Below are 26,446 nucleotides of genomic sequence, written 5' to 3' on the forward strand. Positions count from 1 at the left end.
CCAAGGTTGCTGAAGCAGCAATGTATGGTCCCAGCGAAAAGCAATTTCGTATGCTACCTAAACATCTTGCCAAGAGTGTGAGGCAAACACCGAATTGAGGAGCCAAAATGTGGCACTAAAAATGTCACTGAGTACCATATTTTTCTTGAACGCCATGGAGGTAGCAACTGCCCTCACCTCGTGAGCGTTAACTCTCAACAACTTGAAGTTGGAGTCGTCACAACTAGAGTGTGCGTCCTTAATGACGTCCCTAATGAAGAATGCCAGTGCATTCTTCGACATAGGTTTAACTGGTTGCCTCACAGAACACCATAAAACATCCAATGGACCACGAGTGTCCTGTGTTCTTTTAAGGTAGTACTTGAGAGCTCTAACTGGACATAGAACTCCCTCAGGTTCCTGTCCAATAAGGTCTGCTAAACCTTTAATTTCAAAGTGTCTAGGCCAAGGGTTAGAAGACCTATCATTCTTAGCCAAGAACTTAGGGCTTAAAGAATAGACAGCATTGTGTTCCTTGAAGCCCACATGACGGCCTCGAACTTCTCTCACTCTCTTCGTGTTTTGTTTATAACTTCTAACTGTGGCGAACTTTTAAATAAAACTTTCTGAGAAGATAGTCAGGATATGTATGATGCCATATATAAAATATCCCAGAAAATTTTATTTCCGATTTTTTCGTCAAACGCTCCCCTTAAGACAAAGACAACTGCGAGGGTGGAGAGAGAGGAGCCGACGGTTGAAAAGTCTCAGGAAACAGATCCCTAAGAAAAAAGCCAGAGTCTGATAATCAGAGGAAGAAGAAGACGAAAGAAGTTTCTCTTCATACAAAGGCTGTGACGAAAGAGGATGTTCTTCGCAGCTGGTGGGTCTTGAGTGAGTGGTGAAAGTAGTTCCGATTCGCCGATACGTAAGCGGGAACTCCCGCGAACGAAGAAGTCGTCAACTAGAGTACGTATAGTAAACATAAAAAATGTGGAACGCTTCACGATTAGCGTGTCATCCTTGCGCAAGAGCCATGCTAATCTTCTCTGTATCGTTCCAATTAGTATATGTACTGCCGAAGCAAGTACTGGCTAAATTAAGAAGGACATCAAATGTTGAAGCGGGTAGTTGTGCGACATGATGAACAACTGGAGCGGTGTCAACACAAGACTTGAAGCTATACGGCGAAGCGAGCGCGGAGCGTCATGGCGTGACGCGCGAGAGGCTCCGTGGCAAGTACTAGAAGAGAGTCACAGCGTGGCGCGCGCGAAGCGTCATGGCTAGGCGCGCGCCGAGCGTCAAGGTGAGGAGCGCGTGAAGCGTGAGAAGCGCACGAAGAGCAAGACGCGCTCCTGGCGCGAGACAAGAGAAAAGGCCAACACCTCAACTCGGGGAAGACGAATAGGAAGCCACTAAACACTCTCTCTAGAAGACAGACGCTCTGTATCGTTCCCGAAGCGGGAGACGAAGGTGAAAGTCTGTACCTCTTAACAGGCAGATTCGAATCTTGAAAGGTTCATGAGAGCATCCAGCTGTTGTTGCAAACCCAACAAAATCTTACGCGTTGGAGAAGCCACTCTCTCGGGAGAAGGGCTGAACCTGAGAGAAGGAAAGGGGCGAGAGACGTATACTTCCTTCCACAGGGGAAGAAGCTCTAGCCCTTGCCTTAGCGCGACAGGGGGGTCAAGTAGAGTGATCATTCGAAAAACACTTTATTCTCTTCTGCAGAGGAATATCCACGCAACTTTCGGGGAAGAGTACAAACGTCTAGAGGAAGAGGACGTGAAGCGTCCTCTCCTCTAAGCTTCTCTTAAGAGGGCGAGAGTCCAACCGAGAGCTCCAACCCCGTGGCGGGGAGGACGTGTCGGAGGACGAGAAGCAATCCTTCAGGATGCGTGCCTGAGCACGATCCCTGGCAGCCTGGGTAGCGTCATCAGGACCTGCCGAAGGGACGCCAGATCGGTGGGAAGCCCCGTAACCCTCATGCGGCTTTCGACATGCCCCCTCCTGGTCCTGGGAGTTCGACAGAGGTCCAGGCCTAGAGGCATTATAGGGCCGATCTGACGCCCCCTCCACAACACTAGGGGCACTAGCACTAACACTATGCGTGAATTGCATTCACTTTAGTTTCAAGAGCACGCATTGACTCCACACGAGAGCCAGGGAATTACCTTCTGCAGCAACAAACTACAGGGTTAATAATAAATTACTACAGGGTTACTAGTAGGAGAAAACCCTGACTGTCCAACTAAGGATGCACTCTAGGAGGAAGATTTCCTCAGCCTATCACGCTCCAATTTAAGCATATAGGCTTCATATTTCTTCCACTCACCCTCAGACAATCCCACACATTCATTACCGATTATCATAGAGCATTGAACACCCTTACATATCATACATAAAGAGTGAGGAACTATCAAAGTCTTCGATAGCCTCACCTTACATTCACCCAAGCTACAGACTCGATAGCTAGAGGTAAGACATCTTAATTATAAGAAAAGTCAAAAGCAAAATCAAAAACGGTCCACAAAGAGCGTATGCCAAGTCACAGATCCAGTCGAATACCAAAAAACAACCAAAATACTTAAGTGACAACAAATTTCGAAATCCAAAAGGCGGAGGAACTGACAACAGGTGTTGACAGTCCGGCGACAGAGAAAATCTGAATAGAAAATGGGAATGGTTCCTGATACCCGCCTCCCAGCGGCGGGAATGGGTACTAACCACCTGACCGGCCACTGCGTGTGCCGCGAAATTTGAAATTCTGTCGGACCTTCGGAGAATACAGCTATATATATATCTGGCAGGTAAGTCTCATGAACAAAACAGTAATTAGTGAATATTTCTCGGTGAAAAATACCGCGAATGGGCGAATTTTCCGCGAATGATGGCTAGATATGTTCCACAGAGAAACCAGCGAATACGTGAGTCCGTGAACCATGAGAACGCGAATACGGGGGGTTTACTGTAGTCAGCAACGCCCCTACAGCTGGAGTGTAGAAGCGCTTCTGGCGAGGCAGAGTGGGGGGGAAGAAATTTATCCGAGCTGCCTGACCAAAGTGAGCTGTCTTGCCCAGACACAAGACTGTTCACTTGGCCGAGGACCCCCTCGGCAAGCGTGGGCCACGGCAGCCCCACCGAAGCCTTGGGTTCCTTCTTGGGTCCCCAAAAGGATTCGAGGCGCGAAGGATGATCCGCAGAAGAGGCCGTGGTCCCTTCCCCGAGGTCCTTGTGCTGACGAATCAGCGCAATAACCTCTGCAAGAGTCCTCTGTATTTCGGGGGTGTCCGCATCCTGGGGCAGAGGACCCTCGAGTCCTTCCAGAGTGCGGTCCTCCCAATCTACTCTCCCTGCAGGAGGGAGAACCTCGGCAGACCCCCGTGATCCTTCCTGGACCACGCGGGCGTAAGACCTGGTCGAGCCAAGGACATAGCCAGGTTCGTACGCCCACAAGGTAGAACTCTGAGGAGAAAACTCTCCAGAGCTCTTCCTGTCCGACTCACGCCCCTTGGAAGGAGCCGAAGAGGCGGAGGGGACAGGCGAGGAGGATCGGGCGCTCCCACTGGCTTTGCTGGCAGAACCAACAGAGGCAGTGGGCCGGGAGCGGTCACCAACCCGCGGTGGTGACGGCAGCCCGGGTCGAGGAGAGTGCTTTCGCCTAGGCGAAGCAGTCTCCTGAGGAAAGCAGAGCGGCTCACATGAGCCAAGCTGCACGCTCGCTTCCCTTGAGCCAGGCTGGCCGCGCAGACGCGGCCGGGGACTGGGAGGAGTCAAGTGCACGTCTGGCTGGCACAAGCAAGCGCTGTCCTCTAGATGCGCCCCAGTCTTCTTCAAGGCTGTAGCCTCTCGGGAAAACTGAGCAGGGGACCTCTTCTCTGTCTCTCCTGGCGTTCGGCCCCGAGGGGCTGAAGCACTACCCCGAGAACCTGACTTGGCACTCATGGGAGTGCCAGCAGGAAGACCTGGGGCACCTGCATGCCCGGGCTCTTTCTCTCGCCCCATGCCCTGGTCTGTACGGCAAGAAGTTTCTCCTGTATCAGCCTGGGGTACCCAGGTCTCCTTGGAGACCCGGGTACTAGGAGCAACTCGTGTACAAGTGTCCGACGTGGACTTGCTGGCATTAGAAGCAGGAATTTTCTTAGGCACGGGGGGGGGTGCGAACCTTGGTCTGCACGCCCTTGGCTCCCGATGCGACTGACCCGGAGGTCAGGGCAGCGGTTCCCTGATCCGTGGATCGGGAAGAGCCGACGAGAGATCCCACTGCCTTCCCTGTGGAAGGAGGCAGTCCCTTGGAAGTCTCGGTACGAGACTTCTTAGGAGGGGGAGAGGCAGACTTCTTCTTCAGCCGCGAAGCTTCGGAAGGAGAAGAAGAGGCAGCAGACGAAGACGAAGACGAAGATGACAACACCTTTCTAGACCTCTTCTTCTTCTTCTTCTTCACCATCTTCTTCAGTATCGTCGTCAGGTCCCCAAACCAAGCAGGCGCAGTCGAAGACTCAGAAACAGAAGGGGCTGGAACAAAAGGCGCATCCCGGGTAGAGACTATGGTGCTCGGGCCAGCACTTACCTGGGCGGGAGTAGCTGCGTGTCGGCCATGAATGAAAGTAGACGGGGCCGGGAATGCAGGCACGGGTGGTGTGTGGGCAGCCAAGCCGGGCCGCGCCAGAGTCGAAGGTATGGGGAGAGGAACAGATGAAGTGCCGGGCTGGATTGAGAAGCGAGGAGCCGGAACCAAAGTCGAAATCGGGCCAGGGACAGTCACATATGGTAGGGTTGACGTCACCATGTAGGAGGGGCCCGGTCGCGTGAACGGGGCCAGGAACCCAGGAGGCAGCGGTATTGCGTAATGCATGGCAGGGGCAGCTGAGACCTGGGTATCCAGGTGCGAAGCTACTGACACCGGGAGCTTGGCGAACCCTGACATGGTGACCGATGTTGTGGTGATTGTCGCTGCAGAGTGAGTAGTCACTGGAGCGCTGGATAGATGTGAGACTAGTCCACCCAGTGACGGTACGCCAGGTAGGTCCAGGTGTAGCCAGGTTGATGAAATGTTTGTTGCCTGGCTATCCAGCCCAAGACCTGAAGCAAAAGTCGGGTTAGGTTAGGAAGCCTCTACCCGCTCTGGAGGAAAAAATTCTCCTCCAGAACAGGAAGAGACCCCCCGAGAGGATGTCCCGGTCCACCTCTCCCCCACGCCCTTCCACAACCGATGAAACGAATGAGGAAGGGGAGGGGGAGTCCTCACCCGAAGGAGAGGGAGCAAGCAGGGGAAGCTCGCCGGGAGGGAGAAACGAACCTGACACATTCGCCACCACTGGAGTCGTCGGGGGCGTATTACCCTCAGACAACTCCTTGGTAGGCTTACGACAGTAACGTCTCCTACCCTCGAACTTCCTCCATTGCTCGGGGGACCAAGAGCAACACTCACTACGAGAAGCGTCGTGCGAACACACACACACACACCCTGCAAGATGGGCAGAGAGCTTGTGGGTCCGTGTCAACGCTAGACCTAAATTAATAGCATTTCTTCCCTCCCACCCCGGGGACACACACACTGGGGATAGGAGGGCTTAGAAGGCTTGTCCATAATGAATTAGGAAGAAAAGACAAAAATTTCCCACCAAATACTGGAGAAAAGAGCAGTCAGGCAGAGAGCGTGAAGACAACGTCCGCATGCTACGACGGCTGAGAGCAAATTGGAATGTTTACATCCGGGCAGGCGGTACTCCGGCCTCCCGGATAGTAGTCAACTGCCTAACCAGCTTGTTTGAAGTTCAACAGCCGTTTCCAGCCTACGCCTGAAAGTAATCCCTAATGTGAAGGACCGAGGGTTTGTATATTGTGTCAGAACAATCGCCCTTTTTTTTTTAAAAGGCTGTGGTCTTGACACAGCTGAATTAACACCTCATAATTGCCGTAACAACATATGTTAATTTCCCAGCAGTTGTCATACAAGTTTTAGCAGGTAACGGCCAAAGGTGGCGTTACAGGTTCAGAGGAGCATGCAGCAAGGAATCAGCTGGTGTACTGAAACGAAATACTTATGAAACGTTCCAACGCAAACAGGCGGGCACAATAGTTGGAAAGGCCTGTGAGGATCGCGTATGAATATCCCCCACACCCCCTCCAACAACAGGAGAAACTTCTCAATTCCTCCTAAAACCCTTTTGCCATGTTTAGTACTGACACCTGGGGGTTCAAATGTATTTTGACGTGTTTAGTACTGGCACCTGGGGGTTCAAATGTATTTTGCTGTGTTCAGTACTAGCCCCTGGGTACTCAAATGTCCTAAATGCATTTGGCAAAACTGAAACTTTAGAAGGGCTGGAAACGAACATTATTCCCCCCCACCCCCTGGCCCCCCTTTTTTCTCAGTAAAGGGCCGGCCTGTGTACCAAAAGCTCCCCTAAAAGACTGTGCATGCATAGCAACATTTAAAATAGCGGTAGTAGTTAAAGTTTGTCTTTGTAACGGCTACCTTTGTTCCTGCTGTTTGTTTGTGTAAGGGTTTTTCGTCTCTGTAATGTTGTAAACAGTAGATTTTGGCCGTCTTCTCATCCCCCGCGGTCTACCCCACCCATAACCCCGCTTTCCCTAGGGGTCCCCTAAATTGTAGGGTAGTAACAAGTGGGGGAGCAAATTACCCTGTCCCGGAGGTATACCCCACCCATAACCCTGCTTTCCCATCGGGTTCCCTAGCTTGTTGGTTGAAGTTCTGTGCTTAATTACAGGCTAATTACAATTGTGCGACAAAAATTGAAGGTAAATCCATAATTAGCAACCAAAAAACTGTAGAAAAAGTTAAGTTAGAAGGAAATCACCGCCGCAGAGCTACTACTAGATCTACCGTGGGCGGGTATTAATGTATAAAATTTACCTTCATTTTAACAATCAATTCAGAAACAGCAAGCTAATGGCACAAAATATTTGGTAATTCTATTTATCAGCTCCAGCCTGTTTTTACCTAGGAAACTGGTTTTTTCTCCACTTTTACGGCTTCTGATAACAGAGGCAAGTTTGTTTGTTGGCAGCCAAGTGTCATTTGCCCCCAAACTCTATTCAACAGTAAGGGGGAACTGTGGGAATCCGGGGTTCTGGGTGGGGGAAAACAGGGAAGTGGAGCGGACATGTTTACGTTACGTGGCGCTGGCTGAAGGGGAAAACGAGAGGGAGCCATACACAAAAGGGAGGGAGCGGCTGAAAGGGTGGGGGGTAAGAGGCAGGGAGGGAGAAATTTCCTCAAGTGCCCCAAAAGCGGGGGTAAGTGGGGAGCGGTGCAAGAAAGGGGTGGGAGCTAGGTTGCGCAAGCGGGAAACTCATCGGGAACGAGTGCGGGTAGAAGCGTAACCCTGGGGGTGGGGGGAGGGAGGAAACACTGCCCGGTAAGGGGGACGGGGACAAAGTGTGTGGCCGACAAAAAACCAACTTCACCAACTTTACCAGAAGCAGTAAAAGTGGAGAAAAAACAGCTTCCAAGGTGAAAACAAGAGCGGGAAGGCACTTAAAGCTGGCTGGCAGGAGCAACCTGGCAGGAAAAAACAATTTGCAGATAATATAGGCTTCAGCCAGGTAGCCTACAAAATTGTACTTCCTCCTGACAAAGCTTGATTAACCTAAGCCGTAGGCAGAAAAGTTGCAGTAACTGACATGGCAGTTAGCGCAAGACACTGGGGGGTGTGCCAAGTTATGGGCTCAGACGAATGCGATGCTGACGGAAGGGATTCAGCCACTGCACTGAACAAGAAACGCAAAATCTGAATGTTTTAAGGCGTAAGAATGGGTAGCAGATAAGGGCTGTGGTGGGTCAAGAGGGGGTGGGAAGTGGGGGTTTTGGCGCATTTAGGTGTTGGGTGGAAGGGTTTGCACGAGGTATTTGAGGGGGAAGGAGGAAACTTACGCGACAGTAACAGGAATGGTTTTGTTGAAAAAGCTTTGCGGTGGTTATGACAATAAAGCAAAGAAACCATAAATGCTTGAGAAAAATGCAGCTGGGCAAAATGTATCTTTTGGGGTACAGATACGCTTTTGCTGTGTTTAGTACTGGGTTGGCGGGTTAAATACATTTCGCCATGTTTAGTAATGGGTTTGGGGAAATGGAATCCCGCTGGTTATGATAGGGAAACAGAGAAACGATGCTGTCGTGCAAAAAATGTGTGCAGGGAAACTTTTTTTTTTTTGGGGTACAGATACACTTTCGCTGAGTTTAATACTGGGCTGGCGGGGTAAATGCATTTCGCTGAGTTTAGCAGTACGTTCGGGGGGATATAATCTCCCTGCACCGTGTTCAGTACTGGTCCGGGGGGGGGTTTACCTGTGTTGCAACAGTTGCAGGTAAGTGCAACCAAGAACGCTGAAACTTACAAGAATAAACTCAAAAGCGTATATGTGTTCTTTTCTTTGCTGTGTTAACTTATAGTTTGGGAGGATTGCATGCAGGGTGCGTTAGATTCATGCGTAGGGATAACAGATTAACAAGTTATTGCACTTGCCGGACAAAATATGAACCGTTCAAAACAGACGTACCAGTGCCCTGTCATGTGCAGGACGCGTATGTGAACCCTGGAAAAAGGACAGCCCGCCAAGGAGGGGGGCGTGTTAGCAACTTTGAATGGCAACGTTTAGAGGGTTTTCCTCAGTGGGGGGATAACAGTGCAACGTGATTGGTTAGATAAGTGTTGGGAGGGGGTTAGGTCCCCAAACTCTGAGTTTCCTCAGTAAGGGAGTGAGGGATGAACTAATGGCTCCCCAATAAATGTTCGGGAGGATAGTAGTAATGGGAGGGGTTGCCTTTGTGTAGGCTCAGTGAATGCTCTTGTTTGTTCTCTGTTTATTTAGCGGTTTCTCGTGTCTGGGGTGCCGTAAAAAGTAAATTTTGGCCGGTTTCTCATGCCTCATCCTCTATGCCACCCACAACCCTGCTTTCCCTAGGGGTACCGTACCCTAAATTGTAGGGTAGAAACGTGTGGGTGAGCCATTACATAGCCAAATAACACTCTCCCGGGGGTATGCCCCACCCAGAACCCTGCATTCCCATCGGGTCCCCTAGCTTGTTGGTTGGGAGGGAGCAGATCACCTGTCCCCGGGGTATACCCCACCCATAACCCCGCTTTCCATCGGGTCCCCAACCTTGTTGGATGAACTTCAGGGGTTAATTACAGGTTAATTACGCTCGAGTGCCAAAAATTAAAGGTAAATTCATAATTAGCAACCAAAAAACTGTAGAAAAAGTCAAGTTATAGTGCCGTTGCTGCCGCAGAGCTACTATATAGTTCTATACGGTATATTTATGGGTATTATTTTATAAGTTGCCAATACACGATATGAAATTGTAACCTACATTTTTGAAAAGAGCTCTATATCAAATTATGCCTTATAAGGTATGACAATACCAACCCCCCGGTCCCTCCATAACTAATACGGCAAAATTGTAACCAGTAAACCCCCCTATTTTATGTGGTATTATTCTATATTAGCAACTAATAGAATTTTATCTATTTATGTAGGATAACAAATGTAGCCAGTGTCAGACTTCTGAAATTGGTGCCTTTTACTATATATCTGTTTGTGGGTTAGCATTCCCACAACAAAGAAAAGCAACAACATTACAGGGTTTCACTCCGTTTCCTTCTCCCAATGACATTTGACTGTCACAGTTTCACTCCGTTTCCTTCTCCCAATGACATTTGACTGTCACAGTTTCACTCCGTTTCCTTCTCCCAATGACATTTGACTGTCACAGTTTCACTCCGTTTCCTTCTCCCAATGACATTTGGCTGTCACAGTTTCACTCCGTTTCCTTCTCCCAGTGACATTTGACTGTCACAGTTTCACTCCGTTTCCTTCTCCCAATGACATTTGACTGTCACAGTTTCACTCCGTTTCCTTCTCCCAGTGACATTTGACTGTCACAGTTTCACTCCGTTTCCTTCTCCCAGTGACATTTGACTGTCACAGTTTCACTCCGTTTCCTTCTCCCAATGACATTTGGCTGTCAGTCTGCAAACGTACCCGACAGCCTGCTGGTGACTGTGAACTAGCCTAGGCTATCCGTCAACATTTCAAATATGCTCATGAACCGAAAACCAGGTGCAATAAGATAAGATTTGCGCTGCTTCCCCAAGACTGGTTCAGGCTAGCGAGGTCTGGTCTACGCTAAGCATTCATCAGTGGAAGGCAGGCAGGGTGCAGGCAGGCAGGGCCTCTCGGAAACAATATATGAACATACCTTCTATCAAAACGAGGTCATCCATTACATAGGACACAAATTCCAAGAGGCCAGTGGGTCACTTCTTCTCATTTTGATGGATAATAAAGTCCAGTCAAGCATTCCATCGCAAAACACAAATGACGACAGCTGAGTTGGCAGGTTCTCTTCGGCGGTGTCAACTATAGACGATATACTATTTTTGTTTACATCTGAAGTAGAGGATCAAGGCCTCTATACGGGTAAACAAATGACAGTCGAAACTCCCGTATTATGCTTACGCGATGGACAGAGGATCGAAGTACTAGCATTCAGACAGTGTCACTTGTCATCATCGCCTGACATTCATTGATAAAATCTGACCCAAGGGAAACTTGAGAAAAGATGTTGACATTTTATAATCCTCGAACTATGTATGTTTTAGTGCATTCACTAAAGATCTAATATGTTTTCAGTTTCACAAACGCGTTTTCTTCCAGATTATATATATATATATATATATATATATATATATATATATATATATATATATATATATATATATATATATAGGGAAATTTCTTATACCTGAAGAGTTTCTCATAACTAAGTCAACTGAGAAAGTTTATCAAAATAACTTCAACGTAGCGGGTCTGTGGTGAAATCTTTCAAGGACGATGTGCTAAATATCCAGAGCTCTTTATAAAAGCATGAAACACACACACACACACACACACACACACACACACACACACACACACACATATATATATATATATATATATATATATATATATATATATATATATATATATATATATATATATATATATATATATATATATATATATATATATATAATTCATATATATAGATGGATAGATAGGCGCATACATACATACACACACGTGTATATGTGTATGTATATATATATATATATATATATATATATATATATATATATATATATATATATATATATATATATATGATTATTATAACTTTTGTACGTGATTCATTTATCACACATTACCACAGGTGAAAAATAAGAGACGGGTGTAGGTCCTGACAGGTTTCGACTTTATTTCCAAGCCACTGACGAAGGACTGATACAGAGTATAAGAAGCCACAAATATATATACTACAGGAACAGTACTGACGAACACACACAACCGTTAGAGACTACATATCCACCCACCGACCGGTGCCGAGGTAGGAGTGGCCTTCAAAACTCATTTGGCTAAAATCACAATATACTCTCAGGGGACAATACTGATAAACATACCGACCTTAGGCGACCTCAGATCCACACCTGACAGGTGTCAGGGAGGCGGAGTTTGGAAACTCATTAGTACTACTGCCTCTGTACCGTGTTTACAAATATGATAATCCTATATTCATACATCTCTACTGCCTGCCTTAAAATTTAAATAATTTACAAATTTCTTTTGATATTAAAGGATCAAGTTTATACATCCCTTGACTGATATTCATATTATGGTCGTAACTTTCTTTTATAAAGCTAGATTCAATGATATTCCTTTCCAGTGCATTATTAGAATATACAATCCTTTTTGCCCCTTCCCAGTTGATAGCATGATTGTTCTCACTAACATGTATAAAAAATACCACTGTTCCCCTGTGCATATCTCACACATTTCTTAAGCTGTTCAATTCTTTTTTCCAGTGCTTTCCTCGTTTTTAAGGGCATTACGGGTATGTACCCCTGAATTTATTGATGAGGAAATAGATAAGATTAGGAATGCAGGCAAGAGATTGAAATACCTGGACAGTATATTAAACAGTGCACTTGCAGCGGCAAAAAAGACTATGTATCAAAACCAAAAAGAACCTTACAACACAAAAAATTTGCTTGTACTGCCTTATAATAATAATATGAAAGATATCCCCCATCTTCTTAAGAATTTAGGTGTTGAAGTCGCATTTAAGAACAATAAAACAATGAAAAATGTACTTATCAAGAACTCCCCTGACAATACTAAAGGGTGTGTACATAAAATTCCATGTAAGTCTTGTGACAACTTTTAAATTGGCCAAACAGGACAGGTACATACAGAAAACATAATGATTAATAATGTCTGATGTGTTACAAAAATACTCTGTTACATATACATAATGCATGATCATTTGAAAAGACAAAAAATATACAATTTACAATTATGGTAATATGTGTTCGGTCGACCCCAGGTCAAATGTGAAGGCACCGCAGAAAACGGAATGTTCACTACAGAGAACGTGTTGAGTGGGGACTTTACAATACTCCCCCCAAAGACGTAGGTAACGTCTGATCAAAGCAGGTATCTGCTGGGGCAACGTAGGGGGCCCTGCTTTCTCGATGTCAACTGGAGGGGGTGGTCGCCTTCCCCGGCATCCTATGGAGTGGTGTGTTGGGGTGCCTTCCTGCCTGTTTTCTGGGTTTCCCAGGGATGCCCATGCCGTTTTCCTGCACATGGGGCTGTCCAAGGGGTTGCGACACCCTGTGGGAAGCTTTGGGAACTGCCTCCGATGTCCTCCTCCAGGAATGTGGGCTTGAGGCGGTCTACAGATATCCAGTCTTCCCGCCCATGGACTGCTACCCAGTACAAGGAAAGGTCCTCTGTAGGGTCTGGATAAGGGTGGGCGCATGGCGTCGTCCCTGACGAAGGCGTGGGTGGCGGAGGACAGCCCGGAAGGCATGAAAGGGGACATCCTGTCGGTGAAAGTCCTCTGGCAGGGGCGAACTTCCCAACCCTGTCATGGAGCCTCTGCGTTGCTATGTCGTCACTGTCTTCTGTGACGAGTTCCCCTGGGACTACCAGGGTCTCCCCGTAGACTTTTTCTGCTGAGGAGGGGTCGCCGTTGGCTCTGGGGGCAGTTCTTAATCCGAGGAGGACCCAGGGCAGCTGGTGCTTCCAATTCTCGGAGGAGCAACGAGCCATGAGGGACCCTTTTAGAGACCTGTGGAACCTTTCCACCATTCTGTTGGCTGCAGGGTTGTAGGTGGTGGTGCTGTGATGAGTGGTCCCCATTAGGTGTGCCAGGGCGGTCCACAGCTCGGACAGGAAAGCGGGTCCTCTGTCTGTTGTTGGGTGGTCCGGGACACCGAACTGGCTGATCCAGCAGGAGAGGAGGGCTTCCGCACACGCACTGGAGGTGGCTTCTTCCATGAGGGTAGCTTTGGGCCACCTAGTTGAGCGGTCAACGACTGTTAGAAGGTATCTGGCTTCTCCTGATGGGGGAAGAGGACCCACTACGTCGATGTGGATGTGCCTGAAGCGTCTCTTTGGCTGGGGAATTTCGCCCACCCCAGATTCGGTGTGCCGTCCTACTTTGCTGGCCCGACACTGCATACATTGCCTTGCCCAGGCTGTTGCGTCCTTCCATATGCCGTACCAGACGAACTTCTCCATCAGTAGCCTGACCGTTGTCCTCCCGGAGGGGTGGGATAGGCCGTGGATGACGTCGAAGACCAGGCGACGTCTGGAGGTGGGCACCAGGGGGTGGGTGCGTCCAGTGCTAACATCGCTGAGCAGTGTTGACTCTCACGAGCCGAGGGGCACTTCCACTTCAGCAACGTGATGGCTGTGCAGTAGGCCGGGGTCTCTGGGTCGGCAACCTGTTTGCAGGTGAGGTCCTCGTAGTCGATCCCGAGCTGCACTGCGTCAATCTCGATCCTCGAGAGGGCGTCAGCTACTGGGTTCTTCCTGCCGGGGAGGTATTTGATGGTGCAGATGAACTCCGCAACGGCCGCGAGGTGCCGCTGCTGCCTAGAGGACCATGTGTCCCCTAGCTTCGTGAAGGCGTGGACCAGCGGCTGGTGGTCAGTCCAAATTGTGAAGGGTGTCCCCTCCAGAAGGAACTTGAAGTGCCGTACTGCCTGGTATACTGCAAAGAGTTCCCGGTCGAAGATGCTGTAGCAGGACTCAGTGGGGCTGAGCCTCCTGATGAAGAAGGCGATGGGCTGAGGGGTCCTGCTGATGACTTGTTCCAGGACAGCTCCGCAAGCGATGTTGCTGCCATCCGTCGTCATCTGGAGGGGAGTGTTGGGTCCTGGTAGGCCAAAGGTGTTGCCTTGGCGAGGGCAGCCTTCATCAGGAGGAAGGCCTTCTGCTGGTCGGGGCCCCACGCTAAGGTCTTTGGATGACCCTTGAGGACCTCCGTCAGGGGGGCCATGGTGTGCGCGATCCCAGGGATGAATCTCCTGTAGTAGTTGGCCATTCCAAGGAATTCTTGTACGGCCCTGATGGAGGTAGGGGTGGGGAACTTCTCGACAGCCTCGACCTTCGAAGACATTGGGCGGATGCTCCCTGGGATATCTCGTGGCCCAGGAATTCCACCTTCTCGACGCCGAAGGTGCACTTGTCGAACCTGACGACGAGGCCACTTTCAGGCAGGTGCTGTAGGACCTTCCGGATTTGCCACAGGTGTTCCTTTTGGGATCTGGAAAAGATTAGGATATTGTCGACGTAGCAGACGCAGAAGTCAAGGTCCCCCAGGAAGTTGTCCATCAACCTCTGGAAGGTAGCTCCCTCATTCCTCAGGCCGAGGTGGAGAAGGCGAAGACATAGGACCCGAAGGGCGTGACGATGGCGGTTTTGAGGATGCCTTCTGGCGCTACTGGTACCTGAAAATATGATTTTAAAAGACCCAACTTTAAGAATATTTTGGCCCCGTGGAAGGAGGCTGTTAGGTCCAGCATGTTTGGCAGGGGGTAGTGGTCAGGTTCTGTAGCAAGGCTGAGCCGCCTGTAGTCGCCGCAGGGTCTCCAGGTGCCGTCCGCTTTCTGCACCATGTGAAGGGGGAAGGCCCACGGGCTGGGAGCCTTTCTGCATACACCTATCCTTTCCATCTCAACGAAGGCCTTTTTGGCCTCCTGAAGGCACTGCAGGGTAAGCCGTCAGAACTTCACGTACATTGTTTTGACGTGATGGTATATCCCGTGTTTGGCAGGAGCCCCAGGTGCCTGGCGAAGCTCAGGTTTGAAGACTTCTGGGAATTCCTTCAGAAGGGAACCATACTGGTGGGGCGCAACGGAACAGATGGCGGGCTCCCTGGGGCCCGGCGACAAGGGCAGAGACTGGCAGGACTCGGTGTCCGGCAGGCGTTTGCGGCCGATGTTGACTGCCATTCCGAAGTGGGCGAGGAAGTCCGCCCCCAGGAGTGGGGTCCTAACGTCGGGGACGATGAATTTCCATTTTTATCTCCAGCCAAGGATGGAGATCGATAGGAGCTTGGTGCCACAGGAGAGGATGGGGGACCCGTTGGCAGCCGTCAGGGAGGCAGTCGGGTCCGGCGGACGTCTGCGGTCCTCTCTTGAAGGCACGAACACTGACTGCATGGCTCCAGTGTCAACCAACATCATCCTGCTGGAGACGGTGTCACGGACGTAAAAACCTAATTGGTGTTTCAGTTGCTGCTGCCTCGGCGGCCTGTGTGGGTGGCCGCTGCCTCCTCCGTTTTTTGAAGGGAAGAAAAGTCAGGGGCTTCGCATCTCCGGGCAGCTCTCCCAAATGTCTGGTGGTAATAGCAAAGCCCCGGCCCCTCCTTCTTCTGCTGGTGGGATGGCCTTTTCTGTTCAATGACGTTGACAGCCTCCATGGTGGGGTCCTCCGCCTGGAGGCAGTTGATGGGGTGTGTGAGCATGGATGCCCGCTTTGCCACCTTCGTGGAATCCGTCAGCTGCTGCGCCACCCTGATCAGGTCCTCGACTGGCAGGGTGTACGCATCTGTGATCTGCCCACGGACCTCCGGCAGTAGCTGCCGCAGGAAGACCTCCCTCGACAGGCTGATTTCTTTGTGCCTGCTGCTGCTGTCAGTCTCGGAGAGGAAGAGGTCCTGGAGGGCATGCCACGTTTCCAAGAGGTTTCCCTGCTGACAGGGGTTGAGGGGGAGGTCGAGGGCGCGGGCAGCTCTCTCAGAGACCGGCAAGGAGCAGGTCTCGATGAGAGTGGATTTCAGTTCTTGGAAGGTGGCGGGGACCAATGCCGTCATCAACCAAGGGGTGATCTTCTTATATATCTCCTCTGGGAGGGCGTTAATGGTGATGTCTGCCTTCAACACCTCGTCAGTCAGGCCTGCTATTCTGAATTGCCCCTCGACCCTGTAGAACCGAGACGCTGCGTTCTCCCTGGTGAATGGCTGTAGCCTTATGCTGAGGGCTGCCTTTGGTTTGGTCTGTCGGGGGGGTCATCGTGCGGGGTGCAGGTACTGGCATGGAGGAGTGCATGGGAGGGGGTTGCGCGAGGGAGGCATCTGCCTCCGAGAAGTTCGTGGTAATTTGTATGTGGCTGGGAATGTCTGCATCCATGCTTATTTCGCGCTTTCACTTGGAGTGTGAGGGAATACTCGTGTCAATGCACACTTGGGAGTGTGCCGTGTGGGTCCGCTAATGATGCTGGCGACCTGTTGATGAGGGTCGGTAACGCCCGAACGCTTTGTTAGAGCGCCGTAGTTAGTCCGTTAGGGGTGTGGGTCGGGTTCATTGGGCCAAGACTTAGTCGCCGTTTGGGTCCGTTATTGACTTCTGGGAACCACTCCGGGGGTCACCACTGTGAGAGAGGTGTGAAATAATGAGCAGAAAGACGATCTGCTTATAAAGCAGCGTGCAGACATCTGTGTACTTCGAAGAGACCGTGAGTACAAAGATTTACAGGTGACCTGAAGTCAGACTATTTCTCTATAAAAACAGGACAGGTTCATACAGAAAACATAATGATTAATAATGTCTGATGTGTTACAAAAATACTCCGTTACATGTACATAATGCATGATCATTTGAAAAGACAATAAAATATACAATTTACAATTATGGTAATAATATGTGTGTTCGGTCGACCCCAGGTCGAATGTGAAGGCACCACAGAAAACGGGATTCTCACTACAGAGAACGCGTTGAGCGGGGACTTTACAACATAATGCGTTACAGACAGAACATGTAAAAGGCAGATATATATATCGACGGAAAGGCTATACAATGATGCATAATGAGATACATAAAGAATCTGAAATAATAACAATTAATATATATGACGTGATTAATGTACATATGAAGAGCAAAACACAAGAATGGAGAGGTGATCTGATGCTCTTACAATATATATATATATATATATATATATATATATATATATATATATATATATATATATATATATATATATATATATAGATATATATCACGCTAAATGCAAATACACATGTAGCACTTACTGTATTACTTAAGCAAACACTTCTCCAATTTTCTATACCTCTTCTGTTCTTCAAGGTTGAAGTTTTGAAAGAGAATGCAAAAATTTATCTGCTTTTATACCGGCATTTATCTCAGCCATGAACTTGTGACTATCATTAGGGCTAAATTAACTTAATTATGGTACTCTCCAATATATAGGTGAATACAGTAAGGAAAATTAATTACTAAGGAATAAAGACGAAAGAACGTAAATAATGCAATTGAAAATCATAAATGTAAAGGATGAAATAATAATAATAATAATAATAATAATAATAATAATAATAATAATAATAATAATAATAATAAGCAGCAGAAGAATAAAGCATCATTATAAAAACTGCACTGTGGTGCCTTTTCATCGACCTAAGGTCAATCGGAATATATATTAATCATCATAATTGTAAACTGTATACATGTTGTCTTTCTAAACAATCATGTTTTATGTACAAGTAACGAGTTATTTATGTTATATGTCAGACATTGTTGATCACTATGTTCTCTGTATGAACCTGTCCTGTTTTTGTAAGGAACTAGTTTGACCTTGGGTCACCTGTAAATCTTTGTACCAGCGGTCTCTGCGAACTATGCAGACGTTCGCATCCCACTTTATAAGCAGCTCGTTTTCATCGATAAACCAGCAGCACTTGTCTTCCTGCTCATTATTTCGCACCTCTCTCACAGTGGTGACCCACGGTGTGGTTCCCGGAAGCCATTAACAGACCCAAACGGGTACTAAGTCTTGGCCCAATGAACCTAATCCACGCCCCTAGTGGACTAACTACAGCGCTCTAACAAAGCGTTCAGGCGTTAACCGACCCTCATTGGCAGGTCATCAACGTCATTAGCGGACCCACATGGCACGCTCTCCCAGCGTGTAACGGTGTGAGTGTTCCCACACACTCCAGGTGAGAGTGCAAAAAGAGCATGGACGGAGACATTCCCAACCACGTACAAATTACCGCGAACCCCTCGGAGGAAGACACCTCCCTCTCGCAACCCCCTCCCACGCGCACCTCCACACCGGTACCGCTGCCCGACGCGATGACCCCCCCTGACGGACCAACCAAAGACGGCCCTTAACATAAGGCTGCCACCATTCACCAGGGAGAATGCAGCGTTTTGGTTCTAGCAGGCCTAACTGACAAGATGTTGAAGGCGGATATTGCCATTAATGCCCTCCCGGAGGAGATATATAAGAAGATCGCCCCTTGGTTGATGACGACGTCGGTCCCCGCCACCTTCCAAAAACTGAAATCCACTCTCGTCGAGACCTGCTCCCTACCGGTCTCCGAGAGAGCTGCCCGCACCCTCGACCTCGCCCTCAACTCCCGGCAGGAGGGAAATCTCCTGGAAGTGTGGCACGCCCTCCAGGACCTCCTCCTCCTCCCTGAGACTGACAGCAACGGCAGGCGCAAGGAAATCAGTCTGTCGAGGGAGATCTTCCTGCAGCAGCTACTGCCGGAGGTCAGTGGGCAGACCACGGACGCATACACCCTGCCGGTCAAGGACCTAATCAGATTGGTGCAGCAGCTGACAGACTCCACAAAGGCGGTAAAGCGGGCGACCATGCCCGCACACTCCGCCAACTGCCTCCTACCGGAGGACCCCACCACAGAACCCATCAACTCTGTTAAGCAGAAAAGGTCGTCCCACCAGCAAAAGAGGGAGGGGCCGGGCCTATGCTACTTCCACCGGAGGTTCGGGAGAGCCACCCGGAAGTGCAAAGCCCCTGCCCTTTCTTCCCTTCAAAAAAATGGAGGAGGTGGCGGCCAACGTCATAGGCCGTCGTGGCAGCAACAACAAAAATACCCAAGGGCCCCTTACCATTAGGGTTCTACGTCTGCGATGCAGTCTCCGGCAGGATAATGTTGGTCGACACTGGAGCCATGCGTTCGGTGTTTCCACCTTCAAAAGAGGACTGCAGATGACCGCCGGACCCGACTACCTGCCTGACGGCTGCAAACGGGTCCCCCATCCTCTCCTGCGGCACCAAGCTCCTTACGATCTCCATCCTTAGCCGGAGGTACAGCTGGGAATTCATCATTGCGAACGTCAGGACTCCATTCCCGGGGGCGGATTTCCTCGCCCACTTCAGTCCAGCAGTCGACGTCGGCCGAAAACACCTGCTGGACACCCAGTCCTGCCAGTCCCTGCCCTTGTCGCCCGGCCCCAGTGAGCTCGCCACCTGTTCCATCATGCCCCATCAGTATGGTTCTCTCCTGAAGGAGTTCCCAGAGGTCTTCAAACCCAAGCTCCGCCAGATGCCCGGGACTCCTGCCAAACATGGGATATACCACTATATCAAAACGAAGGGCCCCCTGATGCATGCGAAGTTCCGACAGCTTACCCCGCAGCGCCTTCAGGAGGCTAAAAAGACCTTTACAGAGATGGAAAGCATGGGCATATGCAAAAAGGCTCCCAGCCCGTGGGCCTCCCCTCTTCACATGGTGCAGAAAGCGGATTGCACCTGGAGGCCCTGCGGTGACTACAGGAGGCTGAACCTGGCAACAGAACCGGACCACTACCCCCTGCCGAACATGCAGGACCTGACGGCCTCTTTCCATGGGGCCAGGATATTCTCCCAAATGGACCTACTAAAATCTTATTTTCAGGTCCCAGTAGTGCTGGAGGACATCCTCCAAACTGCCATCGTCACGCCCTTCGGGTCCTACTGTCGTGCACAAGTTTATTTTCATAACTTGTGTGACATATTGTTGTTCTCTTCTTACCTGCGTTTTTCTTCTAAGTCAGCAACGTACTTGTCCACAGCGTCTCCTCCCGTAGTCAGCAGCTTACGAGTTTATTATTTAGAAGGGATATATATGAAATGTAATTATATCTCTCAGAAAGGCGTAATGGAGACGAAATGGGTAGCTTCTTACTTTAATGATGAAAGTTAATTACAATTACAATTACGGTTACAGTTTTACTATCTTGAAAACCACTCTTGCTAGTCGAAGTTCAGTTTATGTCTGGTTAAGTAGCCTGCAGTCGGGGTATGGTTAAGTAGCTGTGGACAGAATCTGGTTAAGCAGCCTGTGGTCAGAGTCTGGTTGGGACCACGGGAGCTAGGGGGAAGAACTGCGTCTTCTTGTATTTGTGACTAGCGACTCTAATGATCTTTCTCTGGCTTCGTTCTGCTCTGGAACCCCTGGTTCTTCTTGCTATCTTCCATCTCCCCCTTGAAGTTACTTCATTGGAAGATTTTATCTGTAAGGCCTCCCCTCGAACAGCTTGATTGGGTAGGACAGTTGTGGGTGTTGTTAAAATCTCTCCTTAGAGGATTTGATTGGAAATAACCTCAGGAGGAGGTGTAAATGACTCCTCCCTGTTTAATTGGAGAAGTGGTTACTACCTTACTTTGTCCAGTCCCTTGTCATGGAAATTCATGTAAACGCCTCCTATTGAAGGCGGGATTATAAATATGGCTGGAATTTTAACTCTTGATGAAGTGCTAGATAATGCTTGGTCGGCTGAATCGCAAGGGCACAGTTTCCAGATTTTATGATCGGTTTTATGGCCCTGGGTGCGATACACTCGCTCATTGTTTTGAGTTCGTGTAAGATGGTTTCCTGCGGTCAGCTTACTTGACATTTCTAGCCCCGTTAACGCATAACAACCAAGGCTTAATTGTTGTTCTCTCTTTCTCTCTCCTTTCTCTCTCTCTCTCTCTCTCTCTCTCTCTCTCTCTTTCTCTCTCTCTCTCTCTCTCTCTCTCTCTCTCTCTCTCTCTCTCTCTCTCTCTCTTTATTTAATCTTTCTTTATATTATTACATCACTCGGTCCCACTATCTCACACTGCCCTCAGTGTGACAATAAAAATATAGTTTAAATGGATAGTTGTAAATTCACATACAAAACAAATTATTTATATGATTGCCCATAATGCAAAATATATAGATACAAAATAAGTGAAAAAAATGGATACTATTTAATAATTCATGTTAATGCAACAATGGTAATATAAAAGATCAATAATATATTGCAGAAAACTCATACATTATACAATGAATCATTACTTAAAAGAAATATTCATACACACAATGAATTACCACATTGTAAAATGGTTAACTGCAATAGTGAATATATAATGAAAAATCAATAACATATAAAGAAATTGGTAGTAAATCATGTCTATAAGAACACTATTCTTCTTCCTTGGCCCTTTTAATTTCTTTTATAATCTTCTCAATATTTGAAATTACTACACGTTTGACTAATCTTAATCTTACAAGTAAGATTATGATTAAATTGAACAGAGACAAAATTGGTGAAACTTTTTCTTTGTAGTAGAAAAACTCATCTACCAATGGTAACTCATTCAGTTTTTTTAATTCTACCTGAGACAAGTGAAACTCTTTGATATTCTTAGAGTAGTTCATGTATGGGATATGCTTTTTAAATTTTAGCTCAGTGAAAATATGAAGTTCATAGTACAACTGGTTTGGTATAACTAATTTGCAAGCCTTATCAAAAGCATGGACATTCTTGAAACTAATTTCTTTACTTAGATTATAGCAGTTGATTATGGCTGTTACGGTATCTAGTGAAAACACAAAAACTGACTGTTCTACTAGGATGGAAACAAATTTGTGTTTGGACAAATTTGTACATAACTCTTTTTCTTGATTTTTGTTGTCAACGATTTCTTGAACACAAGGATAGGCATTATTGGTTTCGGAAAGGTGATCAAGGTTACAAATGTATTCTTTTTCCCTTAAAATTATCCAATCCCTTAATTGGACATCAGTAATAAATGAAATCATTAATCCATGTTCTTCTAATGCAAAATGGATGTTGTTGACATTTGAAATGATTACATTTTCTTTTATCAATATGGGGAAAGGATGTATAGACATCAGTACATCTGTATCTTTCTGATTAAATGGTAACACTAAAATAATCTTATTATGTACTACTTTTGTTGTTATGAGAACATCTTTTACCATAGGGGTAGCCTATAATGTCCTTCAACCAAATAAAAATTAACTAGATCTTCTAATTCCTTAGGAGTGAGTAGTGTTGGGCTTAACATAACATTCCCTTATAAGCTAACAAGACTGCGTTTAACATGTCTCTATGTTCTTGCAAGATAATTTCACTCTCCAGTACAGTTATTCAAAAATTGTTGGTTTTCTATCATATTTAGTTCCTTTGTTACATTCTGGTTAACTTTAGTAATGAATACCTTTAGCCTTTCTATCTCTTGGGCATTTAAGTTTTGAGAAGTTATCACTTTATTTATCACTGTACCTCTTGCTGCTGCCCACTGTTCCAGTTTTTCAATTCGAGCCTTTTCTTTCTCTACATTAGATTCAGTTGCGACTCCAAATAGTTGATTTAGTGCTGTTCCTATAAAAGGTAAGAAGAATCTTTTGGACCTTGTATTTAGGATATTTCTTATGTCATTATCTAACTTTGTCAACAATGGTAAGGCACTGGTATTATCACTCTTCAGTATTATGGATTTGAGTTCTTTTTGAACATCTTTCAAAGTCATTTCATTGATAAGCACTGAAGAAATATCAATACTCACGACTCCTAAATCTTTTATTAATTTCACAGATCCCCTTTTCTCTAGTAGTGCACCCTTTCGGATGACAACTTCTGTAGACACGAATTGGAGTATTAAGGTTATTAAGATGAGCCGCATGTTTGTATCTGTAAGAATAATCCTTATCAGATATTCTGTATACATGAGGTATTTTAGTTTTTATAAATACAATATACATATGACATTTCAGTCTAACACTTTACATAAGTTTATCTTTTTCTTAACTCATATCTTTTGTTTACCTGTTCTCCTTCAATACTTCTTCTAACTTTTTAGTGGGCCAAGCGTCTGCTTTTATTACCTTCACATGATTCCAATGAACTACCCTTTCCTTTAGATCATTCTCATTAATAATTCTGAGCTTATTTAATTTTAACACTTCTAATACTCTATAAGGACCATGAAATTTAGGAGATACCTTTACATTAGGACCTTCTGGAATATGATTTTGAACATATACCTGAGTGCCTACTATAATGTTTGGTTTAGTCGTATTTTTATCATAATACTTGGCATGAATTTTGTGACATTCGTTAAGTCTAGTCCACGTTTGTTTGATCGTTTCATAAGTACGTCTAGTTTTCCATGCAATATAGTCATCATAATTATAAGTATGTCTGGGTGGTGTTGCATCATCTAGTAAGGTATTAGGTAATCTCTTCTGATATCCGTACAATAACTAGTGTGGTGATTCTCCTATTGTCTCATTTACAGTATTGTTTATAGTAAACTGAACGTCTTCCAAAACTAAATCCTAGTCTTCTGTATTAGATTTAACTAAAATTTTCAGGATATCCTTTATTTTACGATTTTTTCTTTCTACTGCTCCATTTGGTTTATATGCTGTTATTTGACATTTCTTTATCTCGTAAAATTCACATAATTTTCTGAAAAGTTCACTAGTAAATTAAGCCGCGTTTTCAGAAAGAAGAACTTGCGGACATGAATGTCTCGTGATAATTCTAGATTTAAGAGCTTCTGCTACTGTAATTGCATCTCTATTTCTTACTGATACAATTTCTACATATCTGGTTAGATAGTCTAGAAAGACTAGTATCTGTTTATATTCCCTCTAATAGTGGTAGGAAATGGACCTGAAAAATCCATACTAACGATCTGGAATGGATTTAATTGATGGATATTTTTCAAGTGGAGCCTTTGGCTTTACGTTACCCTTATTTCTATTACAAACTACACAGTTCTGTACAAAGTTTTTGGCACCGTCACTCTAATGTGGCCAAAAATAATTTCTGGTTATGATTCTGCTTGTCTTTTTAATTCCTGGATGTCCTGCTAACTTATATGAGTGGGTTAGTCCTAAAACTTCTCCGATTAGTGTTTTTGGGATGTACAGACGAGAACAACCATTCTTCTCTGTTGGCCTTTTATACAACAAACCATTTATTAATAAGAAATCGGGTCTTAAAGATTCATCTGTCATTAACTGTCCTGTTATCTGTCTGATTTCTGCATAATTTCCTTGTTGTATTTTTACTCTTTCTAAAGTCTAAGTCTACTACTTGACAGCTAAAACAAAAGGTATTAGTGGTACTGGATTTCTCTGTTTCTTCTTGGGATCTGGATAATGCATCTGCTAGTGTATTAAATTTCACTGGGATATATCTGAATTCTGGAGCAAATTCTAACACACTAATGAACCGTCTATTGAACTTCATGTTATTTGTAAAAGTTCTCTTTTTAAACAAATCACAAATGGGTTTGTGATCAGTAAGTACATTGACTTTATGACCTAGAAGTATGTGTCTAAATTTCTTTAATCCCCAGTATAATGCTAAACATACTCTTTCTGTAGTACTATAATTTCTTTCTGCTGGGTTTAAGACTCTACTGGCACAATATACTGCCCTCATTCTAGTTTGTCCTTTTGTAGTAATACAGCTCCCAGACCTGTACTTGAGGCATCACAGGCTAAGTAAAGGTCTTTGGAGAAATCTGGGTAGACTAATACAGGATTCCTTGTCATTTTACTCTTTAGCGTTTGGAAGGCTGTCTCTTGCTCATTATTCCATTCATATTTGACATCCTTCTTTGTTAATTCTGTTAATGGTTTTGGCTATCGTAGCAAAACCCTTAATAAAAGGTCTATAGTAACCTACCATTCCTAGGAATCGTCTCAATGCTTTCAAATGTGTGAGAGCTGGATATTCAACTATTGCCTTTACCTTGCATGCGTAGTCCATCTTCACTCATTACATGACCTAAGTATTCCAAAGATTTCATTAAGAATTGACATTTCTTTAATTTGATTTTTAGTCCTGCTATTCTTAATCGTTCTATGACTATTTCTAAAGTTTTGAGGTTAATTTCTAAATCTTTACTAAAAATGATAACATCATCTAAGTAAACTGTAACATTTTCTATGTCTCCAAGAATTTGTAACATTAAACCTAACAAAAGTTAAAGGAGCCGAAGTGAGTCCAAATGGCATTCCTGCTCTATTTGAGTCTGTACAATTACAGTCCCACATCGGGATGTGGGTATTAAAGTCACCTACTATTAATGTAGGTTCCTTGGCATTATTAACCCTTTACTGCCCGAATTTTTTCCGATTTAAAAAAAAAATCTAAACTACATTTTTCTTACTTACTAGGGGCCAGATATAAACAGTTAATCACAAAATTTCAATATATTTATTCATAATAAAGTTTTTTATAAAAGGGTACTAAAAAGTCCTCTCAGGCGCATGACTGCATGGAGACAAAATTAAAGAAATATTCTTTCTATTATCATAACTTCCAAAAAATACGTAATGGTACTGACGCCCCCACAAAAAAAAAAAAAAAAAAAAAAAAAAATCTTGAGAGGCTATTCCTTTATTTGGTATGGAAATCAAGGAAACAGTCCCTCTTAGCATCGCAGCACAAGTGTACTTCACACTTGATGCAATACATGCTTACTTTCCCCTTACACCCAGGCAGTTTACATGTCCCACGGAATTTTCTTAGTTGCTTTACCTTTTTTCTTCTTCTTGGCAAAAGTAGCTTCTACAGAAACTGAAGGCCTTCCTCTTTTTTTTTTTGTTATGTCCTTTCCACTATACATCAGGGATTTGGAAAATCTGATCTTGAACTCACAGAGTGTGTTCTGTGTACTGTTAGGAACTAATTCAATTGCCGAGCGTCTGTACAATAGCCAACATTGTACTACAGTCATATCTATCAAGTGAAGAATTAATCTATGATAGTAGCCTATATCTTTGCTCTAAAGGCCATCCTACAGTAAGAAATTAATTGGTCATTAACTCACGCCTCCCGTGTCTTTGTTGTAATCTGTGACCATAAAGGGTCTTGGAACCTCAACAGTATCTTTGATCTTCTTGTCATATCTAGCACACTTATGTACTGGCCATGATGTTGAAAAAGATGACACTAAGCATACTGACTTTGTGTCTAACCACTATACAACTAAAATGGTAGCGTCTCCAATATTAGCATCCCATTCATCATAAGAACCCCGAACTTTTGTTATGAGCTGT

The 26,446-nt window shown here is 45.8% G+C and overlaps 1 protein-coding gene and 1 non-coding gene across 5 annotated transcripts in view; both read right to left on the reverse strand.

The window, feature by feature from the left end:
* Positions 1 to 10,379, reverse strand: part of mon2 (Mon2 homolog, regulator of endosome-to-Golgi trafficking) — a 318,335-nt gene extending 307,956 nt beyond the window's left edge. For 2 of the 4 annotated variants that reach the window (XM_067082772.1, XM_067082770.1), the window contains exon 1: positions 10,208 to 10,379. The gene's annotated coding sequence lies outside the window, so the exon portion shown is untranslated. The remainder of the gene's footprint in view (positions 1 to 10,207) is intronic. The other 2 variants (XM_067082773.1, XM_067082771.1) reach the window with 1 other exon arrangement.
* On the reverse strand, positions 967 to 1,070 carry LOC136825854 (U6 spliceosomal RNA). Its single transcript, XR_010849481.1, has one exon. It is a non-coding gene; the product is annotated as a U6 spliceosomal RNA (small nuclear RNA).
* Positions 10,380 to 26,446: the final 16,067 nt, after the last annotated feature.

This window comes from Macrobrachium rosenbergii, chromosome 39, assembly GCF_040412425.1.
Source record: "Macrobrachium rosenbergii isolate ZJJX-2024 chromosome 39, ASM4041242v1, whole genome shotgun sequence".
Classification (NCBI taxonomy): domain Eukaryota; kingdom Metazoa; phylum Arthropoda; class Malacostraca; order Decapoda; family Palaemonidae; genus Macrobrachium; species Macrobrachium rosenbergii.